General features: G+C 43.8%; 1 protein-coding gene and 1 long non-coding RNA gene across 12 annotated transcripts in view; one reads left to right on the top strand and one right to left on the bottom strand.

Annotated features, from left to right (window-relative positions):
• LOC117580359 (potassium voltage-gated channel protein Shab) overlaps window positions 1–9896 on the bottom strand; it is a 53180-nt gene extending 43284 nt beyond the window's left edge. For 4 of the 11 annotated variants that reach the window (XM_034266881.1, XM_034266884.1, XM_034266883.1 and 1 more), the window contains exon 1: window positions 9738–9895. The gene's annotated coding sequence lies outside the window, so the exon portion shown is untranslated. Of the gene's footprint in view, window positions 1–9737 lie in introns of all 11 variants that reach the window. The other 7 variants (XM_034266887.1, XM_034266889.1, XM_034266886.1 and 4 more) reach the window with 3 other exon arrangements.
• LOC117580364 overlaps window positions 1–16344 on the top strand; it is an 80466-nt gene that overhangs the window by 42629 nt on the left and 21493 nt on the right. The gene's annotated exons all lie outside the window — the stretch shown is intronic.

Raw genomic sequence — 16344 nt, 5'->3', positions numbered from 1 at the left:
CTTTTACTGCTGCACTCCCCTGCAGTCCGGCACTGTGTTAACGAGGCGGCAACCATTTTTGGACACATAATTAAGTTTTTATGTTTAAACGCGTTTTGGGTCCAGCGTTCATCGAGCGTGGAAATGTGCTGGCAGCGGCAGCGGCAGCGGCAGACTCATGTCATTTGGCAAACGCAGAGATACATTTATTCAAGGTGGATAGAAGCGAAAGGTAGAGTATTGAGATTTAGATTTAGATCTGTAAGCATCTGTATATGCGTGAAGCCTTTCCCTTTTCAGTGTCTCTTAATTGTACTCCCATTTTTCCAGCTTACTTCAAGCTCCAAACCAAACCAACTCTTAAAATGGCTCCTACCACCCGATGGGCAAAGCTAAATGGTTTTACACTTCAGAGAAATGCATAAATGCCGCCGCTGACTTTCATTAGCCGCACAGCACAGAAACACATTTGTGGAAATCAATAATCAAGCCCCAAGAGTGCATTGAACAGGTGTCAGCATGTGCCACACAGCCAGCTGTAGGAGGTGTCATTAACAAGAGGGAACTATGCCATAAGCTGGTCTCCCACTGTCACTTATGTGGCACCATTAGCATAACCAGCAGTCAAAACGTGGCACCCAGCACGACCGGAAAATGCATTGCGTATACGCAGTGCGGTACCAAAAATACATAAATGACACAATCTAAGCGGAAATAAATTCGCTTGTGCATTCGTCGCGCAACATTTCAGGTGCCCCCAATGGTTGCGGGGAGGGGCCAAGCGGATGTTCACACCAAAAATAAACTGCATTTTGGGTAATAACACAATGACCTTCCCCATCAGCTTTGCTGGCAGCTTGTCTGCCACCCACAAAACTTAATGGAAAAACTGAGAAAGAGAGAGAGGCAGTGGGAAAATGCGGCTCTCCATTTCCTTCTTATCAGCTGTGGTGCACAATTTGCACATTTTTAAATTGATGACGCCATCAAATGGAAAGCAAATGAAAAGCGCCAGCCCAGGCCAAGACCTGCACTTGCATTTGGCACTTTATTGTTGTGTGAAATTTGGTTTTTCCCTCGTTGGAAAATGCTCAAAAATTTATAGGGGTAGTGAAAAAATATGACTGAAAGCCAGGGAAGAAACTCTTTGCCAAAAAGCACAATAAATTAAGGCAAATAAACAATTATAAAGAAATCCATATGTAGATGTAGATGTAGATGTGTACTAGCGATACATACATATGTAGAATGGAGCGAAAAGTGCTCTCTTGGCGCATATGTTAGCCATAAACATGGCTTTCATGGCATTATGGAAAATTATGTACACTTTTTGGTTGTTGTTTTCGTTTGCTACTTCGATTTTCGATCTGTTTGTACATAAACAAATTTTCGTGTGTGTGAATTTGTTTATACTCAAAAGCGTAGCCGCCTCGAATGGCCCCAAAAACAATAATAATACGAAATATAAATAAAAGGCAACAATGTGCAAAAGGCAGCCAAAAAAGCGTGAAAAACAGGGGCAGAGAAAAGCAGCGACAAACAGCAAAGAAAAAGCGCAGATAGAGGGGGGGAACACATTTATTTTCTAATTTAATCTTGTAAAAATAATTAGAAACAAATCAAAAGCCGAAGGCGACACATCTCATGAGTAAGATGCTATTTTCGGTGTCTCTTTTGAGTCGCTACATTATAAATATAATACACAAAAACACAGAGAGAGCGAGAGAGAGAGAGAGATACAAAAGATGCAAAGACAAGGAGAGGGAGTGGTGCTGCTGCAACGGCCCGGCTATTTTTGTTGGCCCAAATAGAGCCAAAGAGACAGAGCGGCAGAAGAGCCAGAGATAGAGCCAGAGAGAGAGAGAGAGAGAGCGCTCATTGAAAAACAGTTTTGTCTATTTTTAGGTCTTTGGGAAACCACCTGATAAATGGGGAAATTCTCGGCCAGACGCTGCCACAACAGCAACAAAAAGTTAACCGAAAAAAAAGCGCAGAACAGGGCCAGGGCATGGGGCATGAATGATCTGCGGCAAATGTTGCACAAATGTTTGTTTTACTTAACGCGTACTTGGCTCTCGCTCTCTCATTTTCTATATATTTTCTTTGGGGGAACATGTTTTATGGAGTGTTGAAATTCTTGCGGAAATTCTAGCAGACAGATCAAAAGAGAGTGCAATGCACGGCAGGAAATTCGAGGGTGTTTTTCTTTAGGATGAAACATTTTAGAGCAAATATTTGGCAGCTTAGGAGGCTCATGGAGTGAAACCCCTTTCAAGGGCTCTTCTTAAAGTTGCTCTCTCCGTTTCCCCTTAAAATCTCAGCCTGTTTTCCCTCTCACTGCATTAAGCGCACTCTTTTCCACAGCAGCAAACTCCAATGAGCCAGAAACAAATTTTCCGGTCAACAAAAGAAGGCAAAACCAGAACGAGAAAGGACAGAGCTAAAATAACGAATCCTCAGGGTTTGTTTACAAAGCCCGAAAGTATATTTTTTCCTACCTCGGGCTCTCGTTTTCTGCCTTTCATTTGTGTAGCATTTTGCAGAGTTTTCTTTTGGAGTGCAACTGCCTGTCAGCCGCTGACTGCACAATTAAATGCCTGTTGTTGCCTCCAGACTGCGCCTTGTGCCTGGCTACGCTTTGCATACACAAATATATCAAGATGCTGCCTGCACAATGGGGCAGCGCCCCGGGGGGGCACATGCAGCCCTTTGAGTCCCTGCCGCTCCTCTTGCTGTTGCTGCAACGAGTGAATGCATTCATGCATGACTGCCGCACACACACACACACACACATGTAGCGTAGCATAGCGAGTGGACTGTAATTGTTTTTGTGTCTTTTCCTGTGGCACAACGAGATAATCTACTGCAATTGCAGAGCGCAGGCACCGAAGCCGCAACCCAGACTGGGCTGGGCTGCCCATGTTGCAGGCACAAATTACACAAATTTCTGAACATTCTCTGGCGCCCACTCTCGTTCCATTCATTGCCTGTAAATTCAATTAAAGTTTAGACAAGAGCCATGCCAATGGGTAAAAGTGTGGCTGTAGCTCAGCGCCATGTCCGAGTCGAACATCCTGTCGTGGCCTAATCGATACAACAGTCTCCACGGGCGGGCGGGGGCTGACTGCTTTGCAAATGTGCCACAAAATGCGGCAATTGTCAATCAATTTCATGGAAATTATGTCCGGAGGGTGGCAAGGAGGCAGCGCAGAGGCGTTGAAGGGCGTCTGTCAGGCAGAAAAAAAACAAAAAACGTTTGCCAGGCAGGACATGGACATGTGAATGAAAGCCACAAGAAAAGCCAGAGGGTGGGGAATGAGGAAAAGCCACTGGCAAACACTCGAGTCTCCGAGAGAATCTGTGTGTTTTTGGGTAAACACTTTTTTGATAATCTCTCTCTCTCTCTGTCTCTCGCTTGCTTATTTGCGACAAGTGCCAGAAAGTGCCAGGCAAAAAGCGGCAAGAAATCGTGTTGCCAGCAGCGTCACGAATGACGGCAATGAGGATTGAGATAAGTGCGTCAATGTTGAATGTTGTTGATGACTCGCAGTCGAGTCGATTGGCGGAGTGTGATTATGGAAGGAAGGAGGAGCAGTAGCAGCATCCTTTAGCATCCTTAAAAAAGCGCATTTTTAGTTGCAGGAGCAAATGGCAGGAGCAAAGTGTGCGGCTTAGCAATGCATGACTGAAGGCGATTGATTATGCGGAGGAGCTGACTGCAAAAGTGTGTATCATGATAATGCGAACTGAAAATAGTAATAAATTTCACCAATTCCACCAGCAGCAGTTGGAAAGCAATTCCCTTCCTCTCCATTACCCATGCCACAGAATATTCTGCGCCGCATAAACATCACATCCACATGCCACTTGACAGTTTAGTGACACTTTCCTCCTCCTGCTCTTCTTTGAGCATTGCCTCGAGTGGCTGCTAAGCCATTTTCAATTGGAATTTCCACTAGTGGGCCTATTACGACTACGATTACGAGCGTGGGCATGGGCTTTTGCCTAATGCCATTTGGGTATTGGATTAAAGCTTCAAATCCGAGTCGAGTCGCTTAGCAGAACCTCCACTTAAGTGCTTTGCCATACGGCAGATGGAAAAGGGAAAATGTAGCTAAATAGATAACATTTACTGAGAGCGAATAAAGTCATAAATAAATGGAATCTATAAGCCACTCTCCATAAGATTATGGCACTTTATTTATCATTTTTTTGTGTTTATAATCATTTCACCTTTGCCCCGATTTTTTTTCGCATTTTTCCAGCGAAAAAGCGGAAGTTTTTCATCATTAAAAATCATCATGAAGGCATCTTTGCTCAGCTTTTCCCCCCCTTTACCCCCTCTCTTCTGGCACAAACATAATTTCATAATTTTTACGACACCCCGGGCCAAGGGGGTAGGCGGCTCTGGGCACTCTCTGGGTACTGGAAAACACTCGTAAAAATTGATTTGTATATTTATAAATCAAATAAACTTTTCAATTTTATTGGTTTTTGCTAGCGGAGAGCACAATCCCCCCCATCCCCCCAATCCCCACCCAATCCAACGAATTATGTTGATTTTTGTTGTTGCTTTTTGTGCATTTTATTGGCATGGGAAATCCAATCCATGGATGATTCGCATTTGAATGCTGCTCCTCCAGGGTGCAGGCAAGCGGCAGGCAAGGCTCTTAGCCAAATGAAAACTTGAAAAACAAAAAGGACTTGCCGGGCAGACAGACACGTGGCTTATTTATAGCCGGTGCAAAACAACAAAAACCAAAAGGTAAATTTAGAAAATTACAGAAAAAGGTGAAACGAAAGGCGACGGCCATGAGGCAAAGTTCTTGCACAGCAAATAGGCAAAAGGTGGAGATGCCACTAGCTGTAGGATTTATCCTGCTCTGTCTCTGTCTCTGTCTCTCTCTCTCTCTCTGCCTTCCAGCGAGTGATTGGGGCACGTAGGGGCGCCGTGGGTTGTGTGGCAACGCCCACAGATAGTTGTATCTGCGGCTGAGTGCTCATTAAATAGTAAATGCTGAACCAGGCAGATACACACGCTGCATGGATAAATATCAAGGAGGCTGCAGCCCTGCCCTGCCCTGCCCTGCCCACTGGGAGCCAGCGAGCTGGAATCGTTAGCCACACATTGACCGACGCGCTCCAGACATTATTAATTATTCGTGTGGCACGTTCACTCTCTACCATCCATTCCCCCCCCCTCTGGGGGTACAGCATCCATTTGTGTGCCGTTGCATGTCCTTTGCTTGGCTGCAAAAAGTAACTTTTCTCTCTCTTAGCGCGTAAAGTCGCACATTTAACGCCACACCAACTGACTTGCAACATTCTCTCTCTCTCGGAGGGAAGTGGGCCACATGACGCTGCACATCCATAAATAAACCACGAGCCCTTTTACCTTTTCAAATGGAAATGGGCTGCAGCAGCCAAGGCAACCAGGGGGGCACAGCCCAGAGGAGACATCTCCATTGGATGCGCTGATGCAACAGCAGCTGGCAGCTGGCAGCTGGCAGGACACCAGAGCCAGTTGTAAGGGAACACAGGAGCCAGAACGCAGAACAAAAGAAGGCAGATGGCATGAGGCACAGCTACAATGAAAGTTGTGCAGATTTTGTCGCAGTTTTCACAATTTTTTAACACGAAATTTAAGCCACATTCAGCAGCTTGTTTTTACAGCAAATAATACCCGAACTCCCTCCCCACCGAGCAACAATACAATTTCTGGCAAAGTTTTGCCTTCCTTCGAGCAGCTTTTAACCTGTAAGGCACAGGAGACAGAAGCGGCCACAGGATGTCGCCAGAGAGGGCGACTTTGCTCAGCTTCTTCCATATGTGGGAGGAACTCTTGGAGCAAACTTCTTGCTGCCTCTTGAGTCTGTGCCACTGACAGCCGCAGCCGTAGCCGCAGCACAAAGTTGAAACAAAGAGCGTGGTGGGTCGCTTTTAACTTTATTAAGAATATCACAAACATACGTGCAGACAGAAAGACAGAGGCAGATGCAGAGATACGCCCCCACATGCCACATGGCGCGCACTTGGCCACTTGCCACTCTGTTTGGGGCATGGATACCAAGGCAAAGAATTTTCATTTTCATTTTTGCCCAAAGGAACAAGCAGAGAGAAAGGGTTTTTACGCGCTTAATTGAATCTCAACGCCATTAAAAAACGAATTACGTCAGAGTAAAGTGTTTGGCAGGGGGCAGGGCCAGGGGCAGGAGACAGGATGTTTTAGGTAATTATCAGCCAAGAAAGTGAGAGAGCGGAAGGCAAAGGGAGTGCACACAATGATGATTATGATATTTCATTATCATTATTTAAGCGTGGAAACGCTAATGATGATGCTGCTGCTGCAACAGCCACTCAGCTCTCTTCCTTCCTCTCACGGCCAGCAAAACTTTTGGTACACACTGGCAAACGGGGAAATTAACTTTAATTTTGATAAATGAAAATAGTTGTAAGTTTACGCCGTTGATTGATTAACCAACCAAATAGTTCTTAAGCGTGTTTCCTTGTTGAATTCTGCTTAAGCTGGAAACTGCCACTAAAATTTACTCAACGCCAAAAGCAGAAAGTTCTCTGCACATTTTGGTGTGCAAAAGTTGCATCATTTCTCTCTTTAAGCCTCTGGCAACTGTCGTTAAATGTAGAATAATTTTGTGCTCTTAAAACTATTTAGCATTCAGTGCGCGTGGCTTCTGCTGCTGCCACGCTCGTTAGAGGGGCACCGCATCGCAATTGCATTTAAACATTTTCCCGCACATTTGCCAGGGAATGTGACGCGTTGAACAATTACCAAGTGACGCAGAGCCCAACCTGAATGCGGGAAAATGACTGAAGGCAACACACCCACATGCATCCCGAGAGGCAAGAGCCAACAGTCAAGAGGCAATTAGTTTCAAGTTGTTGCCACACACACACAGACAGAGAGAGAGAGAGAGAAGACAATTCTTTGCTCTGGCCATTTAGCATAAATGCGTCTGGCATGTCCTGCTGCCCGCTGCCCTCCCCAAAAAGTAGCCAAAAGTGCGGCAACTGTAACTGAGCTGAAAATGTGCGCTGTTTGCCAGCTAAAGCTCAAAGGGAAATGTGCCTGAAGATGGTCCACAATTAATCTTGGACTCCAGACACACGCCCCTGCTGCCTTCCTCCCGCCCGCCGCATGCTAATGAGCTGCGTTTTGTGGGGCAAACAAAAGATTAATCTACATGGCCGCATATGCCACATTGGGCAGCAAATCGAAGTGGAATTCTCGGGGCGTAAGCAATTGCCACTCAGGCTCCAGGCTCCAGCAGTCTGTGACAAGCAGCGGCAAGGGCCTGGGGGCTGGGGGCCACTCCCCATGTGGCATCGCGCTCCAGTTGTCCAATTGAAAGAGAAAATTTCGGGGCGCGCTGCCGCCGTTTTCTTGGCAGCCATTTCGTGACGACAACAAACAAGGTTCCCCCCTCCCCGGAAACAACTTTTTGACTGCTCAAAACTGCCTCCGAGTTGCAAGTAGTAGCAGTAGTAGTTGCATGCCCCACTCTAAATCGAATTGTGCTCTTCGGTAACGCCCACACGACAGCGTCTTGCACCTGAAATGCATTTGCTGCGGCTCATGTCAGCGGCGACCCTTCAACTCCCACACGGTTGCCGTTCGCCGTTTGGGGCTGGGGCTGGGGCATGGCATGTGTGCCAAGGAATAATATCTCCATAGCTACGGAGGAGACGGAGACTCCGACGACTGCTGCCATTGATTTTTATGGCCTGCAAAAAGCAGAGAGAGAAACTCAAAAGAAGTTCCATGAAATTGGAGACGAAAATGGGCATGGTGTGTGGCATAAAGGATACCCTAGGGAGGGGATTAAAAAGATAAGGGGAATGCTCCTAGCAGTAGCTGAGAAATGTCTATAGATCTTGCGACTAAGTAGCAGACGAGTCTTCACAGGAAAGAGTCAAAAACTTTTCCATAAAATGGGAACTGCCTCCACACTCAACTCCCTTGCAATATACCCTGCCAAAGTGATTTATGCAAAGGGTATCGAACAACAAATACCCAAAACCAAAATCCGTTTTAGTAAATCATCAAAAAGAGCGCCTCAGGAATGGGCTGGCTGCTGCTGGCTGCTGCACTTTGCTGATGGGCCCGCTCCATGACCCCCTATATCCTATATACATACAATATAGAGGAGCTCCGCTACCCGTGTAATATTTAGCTCATATATTCGTATATCGCATAGTATTTCGCCTGTCGCCTGTTTGTCATATGCGGATATTCGGCTGTTTGCCAAATATTGATTATGTGCTGCCCTCAAACATGAATGGAAATGCGCTTCAGTGCATGGCGTTTGTTCAGCGAGAAGAGAGGGGAAAGGAGTGGAGCAGGCAAAGGGCCATAAGAATATACAAAACCACAACAAAACTCAAATCAAATCCTGTCACATGCATCAGCAACTGGCAGCCAAACTAGGCCTACAAAAAATATAGAAAGAAAAAGAGAAAATTCCAGCTCCATTGAGGCTAAAGCGTTTGGCAGTTAACAACTTTAATGGCCCAAGTAGACGCTTCAGCAGTTGCCACAACTTGTGTCCTGTTTCTGGAAAAAACTTGGCAGCACCAAGAGGAAAATTGTTTCATCAATGTCAGCATTGAGGCAGAAGCTCCTCATCTAATTTCCATTAATTTTCATTCATTTTTTTCGCCTCTTAAAGTGTCTTTTTCGGAATTGCAATAAAAATGTCATTCTGCCGCCTTTACAGTATTTATAGCCACAGCAACGGGCCATTCATAGATCTCTGGCAAGGAAGGGGGAGAAAAATAGATAAATAAAAGCCAACAACAAGAAGTGCAAAGTAGGCAAATTTATGGACAACTTTCGGTAGAAATTTCTCTGGCCAAAAAGCAAAAGAAACAAACTAAAACAAATGCAAATGTAAGCAAGTTTTTGCCAGAGATGAGCGCAAGTTTAACATTTATTTTACGTTTTTCAATGAGATTGCAGTTGAGGAATTATTAGAAGAGGGTTAAATATACTTAGCTCCAATATTTCTATCATTTTTACTAGCAACTTTATGCCCAAAAATTCAACCAAAATCACCTGAAATTCCTTTGCCTCTAAACAGCCAACCTTCGACAGCGCCCTGCCCTGCCCTGCCCTGTCATGTCCGGCGATTATCTCGTTATGCCAACATCATTTTAAATGCCTCAAACTCTGCCCCGTAAAACCCTTTTGTTTGCTCTTTTTTTTGCCGTGTGGTTTGCTGTGGATGCCACGCCTTTAGAAATTGGCAAGAGCCATTAAGCAGCATGGATGGAACATTGTTGTCGTTGTATGTGTTGTTGTTTTTGTTATTTTATCACCTGCGAGAGGCAATAGGCAATATGAGGACTGAAAGTATATTTTATGGTCACTCGTAAATATCCACAAAAGTTTCAGCCGGGATGCGTAGTATCCCTCGTAGAGCCTTATCAATAGAGTTGTCTGTCAACTCGAATGAGTATGAGTATTATTATTATAATATTTCTATTTGTTATCTCAGCAGCAAGAGGGAAATGTGTTTGCACAATTTCGGTTAATGATGGTTGATAACATTTCGACGGGGAGGGGTAAAAACTCCCAAACAGAGAGAGAGAGAGAGAGTGTGGGAGTGTGGGAGTGTGGGAGAGGCTTTAGCCCTTCACTAAGTAGCATGTCGGATATTACAAACGCCGCTAATTGACTCGTAAATTAGTGGAAATATTATCGATTTTATTAGCATCATTTTGCTCCCTTTAATACTCACCAACTTAAACGGGAAAAAAAGAAGAAAGGACAGGACGGGTTTTCCTTGGATTTTTTGTTGTTTTTTATTTTTGTTTTCTTGTGCGATTCTCTCTAGGGTTTTTTTATAGCTTAGATAAATAGTTTACTAAGTTAAGCGTTGATTAAGTTTGTTTTTTGTGTATTAAGTTTTGTTTTATTATATTTTTGCTCACATTTTGTTTTCAATTAAATGAAACTTTTATTTCACTATTCTTTGCACAGAGAACACACGCGCTGTGGGTAAGAAAACAAGCACAAGAATTTTAATATATGCAATTGGCCAGCAATTTGGTTTAGTTTTCCGGAGCATTTTTTCTTTATTTGAATTTCGAATTTTGAAAAGAACAAAAAGTAGTAGTTATCCCTGGGAACAAAGCAAACAAAAGTCACAGTGCGACAAAAATGAAAAACTTTTTATGCCATTGCCGCATTAGCATTATGGTAATGCCCATAAGACTCGGGAGTAGCAGCCCCCCTTTGCCGCCAGCCCCTCTGTCTGCCTTGCTCTGTTTTATTTTCTTCTTTCGTTTTTTTGGTGTGGTATTTCCTTTCTTTCTGCCTCCTTTTTTTCGTGTTTTTCGTGCGTATGCGTATGCGTGCTTGCGGTACACGCCTTACTTTACAGGGTACACCCGCGACTGAATACTACACACACACAACACACACAGCACTCAGCACTCAGCACTCTTTGGCACTTCAATCTACAATTATCATCCACCTGTATAGGTATTTATTATTTTATTTTGTATTTTTTATTGCGTATTCTTTGGCCCCCAAAGCAAATACAGTGTGTCAGATAGTAAGAGAGTGGCAGAGTGGCAGAGAGCCAGAATGTGTGTTGGGGTAAAAGCTCCTTTATGTCTGATTCACGCACCGAAATATTTTCCAACCATACAACACGCTCCAAAGTCTAGCCACGAACTGAGCTCCAAAGCCCGAACGGAACGCTGCCAGCGACAGAGAACTCCACAAAACAACAAAAAAAATGAAAAGAACTTGAAGGAGCAGCGGCAGCGGGAAAAAGCTTCCAATGTCAATGCGAAGCTACACAATCCTTTGTACGGCACGGAGAATGTGTTATTTTGGAAGGCCCTGGAATCTGGAAGGAAGCCGAGAGAGAGAGAGAGCGAACGAGTGAGCGCTTTCACTCTCACTCTTCCTCGCTCTCTCTCTCTCTCTCTCTCTCTCTCCGATAACTCATACTCTCTTTGGCTGTTTTGTTTTTGTGCCCCTGCGTTTGTTGTGCGTGCCTGTGGCCTGCCCTACTCTCTGCTCTCAAACTCACTCTCGCTCTACCCACTCAATCCACCCCCAAAGTGTGCTTGTGGGAAGGTGAGGTGCGCCTCTACTCAAGCTCACTCAAGCAGGGCTGCAGCCATACCTTATTTTTGTACACTTTGATGCTCACCCACCTCACACTCTCACCCACAAGCACTTTCTTGTTCTCTTTGATACACTTTGATAGCGCTGCGAGTTAATTAGTTTTGACAAACTTTTGCCGCTTGTGATGCGTTTGGTCCAAAAGTGAGATTTCAAGTTTCCAAAGTCTAATTAAAGCGAATGTCTCTTTTGGACTGGCTGTGCAAATACTTATAGTTGTAAGTGTACACATCCATCTTTTTGTTTCACTTTTTTTTCGGATTACTTATTGGCCATGCTTTTCGGTGCGGGCGGCGCTGCTGTTAAAAATAGACACCGCAGCCTCGTCAGCAGCAGCAGCGGCAGCGGCAGCGATGCGTCGGCAGGCAGCAGCAGCAGCTGAGCAGAGGCAGCGGCGAGACAGCGACAGCATCAAGTTCAGACTTTGCTTGATGATTGGTGTGTGGGGGGGGGGGGGGGGGGGGGGGGGGGGGGGGGGGGGGGGGGGGGTGGTGGTGCTGGCACAGGGGAATTGGAGAGACAACTTTTGACCTTAGTCAAGTGAAAAACGTGACAAAGTCTTTGGCGTCCTGGGTGTGCGTGTCTGCTCCACCTTTGTGTGTGCGCTTTAAATACCCTAAGAACGAGGGCATATTGATTGGAGCGGCAGGGGATTCATTTGTTGCGGATTGCAGCACACAAATTAATGACTCAAAACTCTGCTTTAAATTATAATAATGATCATTAAGATATATATTCGTTCAAGAGGTATTCAATTATTCGAGCCTAACCTCTTCCTTTTGCGTATCTTTTCCCTGTAAAACGTTTTATTTTGCCTAATTGGCCATGTTCTCTTGCGGTTTGTTGCCGTCAAATTATTCATGGCACTGCAACTACTGGCTTAATTACAGCTGCTGAATGAATTATAAAGGAATATATATGGCAAATACACACCACCCACACACACACACACACACATGAATTTATGATTTCTTGGTCTTCCTTTTCCTTTTGTTATTGCTTTTATGATTATTGCGACGCCGCGTCTGTTTCTGGGGCCGACTTTTCCGTCTGACGCCAGTTAACCGGTATCTCAAAATGCCCCACTCCCCCCGCTCTCTCTCACTCTCTCTTTCGCTCTGTCTTTCTAAAAGCCCCTGCGGAACCATGTCAATCATGGCCCCGCGCTACCCTTGTGGCGTCTAAGTTAGTTTTTGGTTTGATTTGGGAGGCTGGGCTGGGGCTCCTTGGGTGGGTCTTTTTTGGTTGCTTCCGTTTTTGGGCCATTTATTGTGTTGTTTTGTTGCTTATCTAGTTTTGGCCGTGTCTGTGTGAAGCTGCAGAGATACAAAGATACACCAGATACAAATTGTTGAAATGCTGCGACAGCATTATTAATGTGCCATGCTCCACTTAGGATTCCCATGGAGATACGAGACAGAGCACACACACACACACACACACACACAGATGAGACGGAGGCCGCCGAGTCATGTACAGGAAAGATTCCCCCTGCCCGCTCCGCTCTCTTCCTCTTTTGGCTTTATTTTTTTTTTTTGGCCAAAAGAAAAATCAATTGATTGACTGCGATGGCCAAATTTTCTGCACTTTTGAACGCGTCACAAGAAATTTAGATTTCAGATTGTACGTTTCGGCATTCCGGGTTCCTCTCGCTCTCTCTCTCTCTCGCTCTCTCTCTCTCTCTCTGTCTTGTTCCTTGTGTTTTTGTGTTCTCTCTGTCCCTCTTGCACATGATTTATTCTGCTCGTTTAGCTTAAAATTTGTATATTTCCCCCTTGACTTTTTGGCATATTTGCACGATTTTTCGAAACACTTTTCATGACTTTTTGCATTTTGTTATTTTAATTTTGATTATTTTGCATGACTCTTTTCGCGTTTCATTTTACTTTCTTCATCCTGCACTTACACGCATTCGACGTGTGTGTTTTTTTATATTTTTAATTGATTTCTCTTTCATTCTTTTCTCTTTCCAGGTAAGCCACAACAATCGTTTACGTTTTCTATAGTATTTTGATGTCTGGACTGACTGACTGACTGACCGACTGACGAACGCCTCGCAGCACGGTACGCGTCTCGACGCACGATTACAACACGGACGTTGCACGTCCAGTTTTTAAACGGTACTCAGGCAGCAGGCACCACACTCACACACACGACGTCCGACCGACAAAGAGCATTTGTTGAGGGGCCCCGTGGGAGCAGCTCGCTTTTCCGGCGGTGCTTTTCGCTTTCGCTGCCTCTGCGTTGGTTCGGACGTCGTGGTGGATTTCCAACAGCTGTTTTGGCGGGAGAAGTTCGACGGCGCTGCGTGTGGTGGGTGGGCAGGCGTCAGAGCGCACAGGTGTGATGGCTGCGATGATATTTTTGTGTGTTTTTAATGCTTATTATTATGAATTAGATTTATAAAAAAACGCAAGTTGTATTTTGAAAATTCGATCCGATATTCCTGATGCCATAAACTACTAAAAAAAAAGAACCCATGATACCTCTTGAGAGGTAACAAGCATCAAACCGAATTCAATGTTCAGTGTAACAACATTTTACGCACTTTTTTGGTTCGCTGTGACGCCATGCAACCCGTTCAGGTTGTTTCAAACATGTTTGATGCGGCGCTCAACTGCTTGCAACCGCCGCGTGGTGGATATTTAATTCAAACACACAAAAATATAGAAATACAAACATGAACATGGCATTGATGGTCATTTAGTTAACACGGCAGAACAAAGACAGGGCCAGAAGGAGTAGGAGTAGGGTCCTTCTCCTGGTTCATAAATTTAAAGCATATGCTCCTCATTCTTTTGTATTTCGCTTTTTATCACTCATTTAACTCAAGGACATGTGTGCGTGTGTGTGTGTGTGTGTGTGTGTGTGTGTGGGGAGGAGGCGAAATTCCTGCTCCTTTTTTTTTTGTGGGATTTCCTTTCTTTCATAGCGCTGACCAGCAATGAATATAAATTATGCCTCAAGTGACAGCACAACGGGACAGCTGGGACAGCAGGACACGAGGATGTTGTGGCTAAGCAATAATAAAGAAAATGCTTTATAGTGGGGCAAATGATAGCCCAGCCAAATGCGAAATATTGTGAAAAATACTTGAAAATAATGTTGGGCAGGGACAGCTGAAAATATGTAAGGCGGAAATAGTTTTATGGTTTTAATCAGGGTTTCGAATAGAAAGTTCTAGTTTTGAGAATTGAAACTCCAAAAGAGAACTGTCTACTACTAGCTGTGAGAACTTACCCCTCGGAAAAACGTGAAAAAGTGCCAAAAATATCTTTTGTGACAATTTTTGTTGTGTGTGGAAAATAATTGCAAACCAAAAACAACTGAAACGCAACACAAGGAAGCAGCTTTGCAACATTATGGGTATAGGTGAGCGCAGATTACTGTTTTATTTTTTAAATTTTATATATAATTTATTTTCTTTTTATTTTTTCTCCAAATTTGTACATTTTTCTTAGGTAAACATTTTAAAAATATATTTTCTATATTTCTTTTCTCTCTTTTCCATATTCTTTCTATTTATTTATTTATTCTTTTATTTATTTTCTATATATTATAATTATCTTTTTATTTTCCTAATTTTTGTTTGACCTACGATCAGCTCAGCTTTTGTCAGCCCTTAGCGAATGTCAGAACCAATCCACATATCAGCAAGCAGTTCAAGCAGTGAAATCGCGTGCAATTTTCTAGCGTTTCCAACGCGACTTTAACAGCTGCCTCCCATCTTTGTGGGAGATCTTGCCCAGAAATGCCATTAAAAGAAAACTATTGGTGTGTCCCAGGCAACTGTTACCACACGGGCAGAAGTTAGCGCTTCAATGGGGCTTGAACAACCTTTTGTTTTGTGTTTTTTTTTTATAATTTCATTAGCCAATGGACCACGCAATAGGCAAGACATCGACTCTGGTCTGGGCCCAGCCTCTAATTAACAATTTCGTAATTGAAGCTAAGCCCCTGTGATGCGTGTGTGTGGGACTGTCGGGGGGGAGTGTGTGGAGGAGTGCCGGTGGCCCTACGATTACGTTACGTATTTTTGTATCTCCAAACAAAAAATTGAATACGATTTTGGTCCCGATTGGGGGCCTCTTCGCTTTTTTTTTTTGATTAATGAGCAGCTTAAGTGAATCTCAAACGGAATCTGAGCCTGAAACGTGTGTCCAGACTCGCGGAGACTGATGAAGTCACTAATTTGACTTAAAAACGCATTAAAAACCATTTTCGATAAGAGCTCTCTGGCTCTCCACCCGTCCCGTCCCGTCCCGTGCCATCTATGCTGTTCGATCGAATGCCGAAAACGATTTCAGTCAAGGGTTTTCCCGTACTTTTTTCTCGTGCTCTAGGTCGCCTTTTGTGAAAGTTGTGCAAAAAAACAAAAATAAAGACCTAAAAACCCAAGAGCCAAAAGCCAAAAGCCAAAAAAACCAAAAGATTAAATTCCAAAAACGCCTCGAAATATTTTTTTAGGGGGTGCATACGCATGCCCGTAGCTCTTTTTTTTGTGTTGCTTTATGGTCCCCTGCCTATTCGCAATCAATTGTAAATATAAATAATGTGAGTGCATGGTTGGGGGCTGGGAAGTCGAATAAATGATGCCCTGGAAATCAATGCGGGACATTTTTTTTGTTTATGCCCAAAAAATATTAAATAAAATATAAAACCTAAAGAAATGTTGTGGATTCTTGCGCTGTAATTTGCAAGAATTATTTCAAGTTTTTAATTAAATTTATTTCTAATTTTGGCCTAAATTTGCTGCTGTTTGTTTTAGTGTTACAAAAAATACTTAAAGATCTGCCCTAGCTCATCCCATTTGCTACCCTCTACAGGCTTGGCCCAAAATTGATTGAAATGCCCAATCGAGGGGGAGACAGACATAGACATAGACATAGACATAGACAAAGACCAAACCAAGAGTTGCCGGCTCTGACTCCTACAATTGTGCGTGGAGCCATTAAAAGTCGTTTTTTTTTTCTTCCTATCTTGAATGTCTGCGCTGTGTCCATTTGTGTGTGAGATCTCCCCTCAATGTCTTTGTCAGAGCAAAAAGAGCAAAAAAAAAAAGCAACCCACCAGCAGCAGCAGCAAAAATCACAAAGCAAAAACAAAACAAAAAACCTGAGACAGATAAAAAGCTGTTAAATGACCTTCATTGGCCATAAAAAACCGAAAATCACCATCGAAACAATGAATTGTATCTATGGACAGAA

This window comes from Drosophila guanche, unplaced genomic scaffold, assembly GCF_900245975.1.
Source record: "Drosophila guanche unplaced genomic scaffold, DGUA_6, whole genome shotgun sequence".
Classification (NCBI taxonomy): Eukaryota; Metazoa; Arthropoda; class Insecta; order Diptera; family Drosophilidae; genus Drosophila; species Drosophila guanche.
The sequence above is the reverse complement of the archived record's forward strand: the minus strand, read 5'-3'. Positions and strand labels throughout refer to the sequence as shown.